Source organism: Lepisma saccharinum, chromosome 3, assembly GCF_977018435.1.
Source record: "Lepisma saccharinum chromosome 3, izLepSacc3.1, whole genome shotgun sequence".
Taxonomy (NCBI): domain Eukaryota; kingdom Metazoa; phylum Arthropoda; class Insecta; order Zygentoma; family Lepismatidae; genus Lepisma; species Lepisma saccharinum.
Genome location: NC_139231.1, coordinates 26,765,327 through 26,767,588, shown reverse-complemented (window position 1 = coordinate 26,767,588; position 2,262 = coordinate 26,765,327). Strand labels below are relative to the sequence as shown.

Here is a 2,262-nt window from a genome sequence, read left to right as displayed (position 1 = left end):
GTTCTTCATAGTATCCTTGTAATTCAGGCATCAAGGAGATACAGTAGAAACACACGATCTTGAAGTTGAAGGAGAAGGATGCGCAGGTTTCTGACTTTGTTGTTTGGTGTTGCCACTAAACTGTGGTTTTAATGTTGATCTTTCATTGGAAATTGGTTTGAATTTCTCTAAAGCCTTGGTTCTGTGCTCTAGAAATTGAAACAAACTGTCAATAGTGTTGAATTCAGAATCATTCACTTCTAAGTCAAAAGCTTTTCGTGTGGTGGCATCAAGCTGAGAAGTAAGATGTTGAACTAACACTATATCTGATAGTGAACTATCTCCTGCTAATAATTTTAACGCTGAGATGGAGCTAACAGCTGTGTTTGTGAACGCTCGCAACTCTTCTGCGTTTTCTTTCGACACTGGTTTTATATGCAAAATATCATTGACGTGTGAAGCAGCTATGAGACGCTTGTTGTCAAAACGCTCTTGGAGTTGTTTCCACGCTACACCGTAGTTGGATGCTGTAATTGGTATGCTTTCAATGATTTGCAATGGCACGCCCTTCAGTGCGACACGTAAATACTGGAATTTCTGAATATCTGAAATATCCGAATTATCGTGTATGAGCGAAGAAAATTTGCATTTGAATGATACCCACTGGGTGTAGTTTCCACTGAAATGCGGAAGCTCTATTAATGGCAACTAGACTTGAGGCTTGCATGAAGCCCTGTGTCTGTATTTGAATGATTTCCCTCAATTAATGTTAGCATCTGCGACTTGAGATCGAAATATGAAAGTCTCTCGAACTGCCGTGTGTTCATCGTCTGTGGCTTCAAAATCAATGCAATCCTGAATTTCTTTTAGCTTGGGCCATAATGTGTTCAGTTGCTCCAGCCGAACCTTGATCTGTTGAACGTTCGGCGCCTCTGGATCAACACTGATAATATGCGACTGCAATCTCGTTATTTGTCCCCTGTACGCGGCACGTTGCTTTATAAGATGTGTCAAGTCTGCCATGCCTCAAGGTGGGAAAGACTAAGAAATACGTTTTGAAAGGAAAGGAGAAAATGGGGAAATATTGAAAAAAACACTGTTGTACTCACCGATCTGGCATTCACTGGACCATCTGGGCATCTGAAATCCTGGTTAGGCTGCAACACTGCGGGTAGTCGTTGACACTGACGAGTACTGGAACAGCTGATGCACGGTCGCTATGGTGATGTCACGTCTGCACGCGTGGGCTGCTATGCACCTCTCCGCGATACGTTTCTCCCCCGCACGAAAACGAACTAAAAAGCCAGTTCCAAGGGGAAACAGAAAACTGCAGTCTAAAAATAACTCCGCGACACACCACGGGTGGATGGTGTCATGGCACTGGTCGCGGACCGAAAGTAAGCTACCGGACCGGACCGGAAGTAAGCTACCGCGCAAAGATGGCGGCAACTAGGCACCGCAGCCGATATGAACTGACCAATCGGAGTGCAGGTTTCTTAAAGCACTGGATATACACAAAATAACCAATTGGTTATATAGAAACATATGCATAGCAAAATGAGCAAGAGAAAAGTTCTGATATATGCGAATACAAGAATATACTCGTATAAAAAGATATATATCGTGGTTAGTTTTTAGAGATAAATCTCCAACACGTTGTATCACGTATCTCTAAAGATGATCGGTTTCGAACAAGACTTTGTAGCAGAATGTTATTCCCCGTTAAATCGAGCAGCTCAAGAAGAGTGTTTACAATTTAATTGCATGGATGAGAAGAGCATCAAGAGAATTGTATGTTCTGCCAAGAACTTAAAATACTTCACAAGAGAACATAAGAGGAGGTATTGATCGGAATTGTGCTTTATTTATATAAATATGTGATAGGAAATTTTGTTGGAGGTAGTTACAGCCCTACATTTCGTGTCGTGAAAAATCTCTGAACAATCATTACCATAACTAGGATGATAGAAATGTTGACGAAATACATTTTTAGTTAATTGTGTGGCCTCGGTAGCGCAGTCGGTAGCGCGTGAGTCTCATAATCTCAAGGTCGTGAGTTCAATCCTCACCCGGGGCATTTCTTTTGTAAATTTTAAGTTACGGTTGTAAATATATTTTCCCGTTTCAACGAGAACATGGGACAACGGATCCAAATTATTTCACTGACACTTTTCAAATGCATAAACAGATACGTGTCTAAGCAGACTTGATGATGACTCATTCAGAATTTAAGGAATCGTTGAGTTTTCTGTGGAATAAGGTTGCATGTCGAGTAGCGTAGAC

General features: G+C 41.4%; 1 non-coding gene across 1 annotated transcript; it reads left to right on the top strand.

Moving 5' to 3' along the window:
• The first annotated feature begins 1,983 nt into the window (after window positions 1–1,983).
• Window positions 1,984–2,056, top strand: TRNAM-CAU (transfer RNA methionine (anticodon CAU)). Its single transcript has one exon. It is a non-coding gene; the product is annotated as a tRNA-Met (tRNA).
• Window positions 2,057–2,262: the final 206 nt, after the last annotated feature.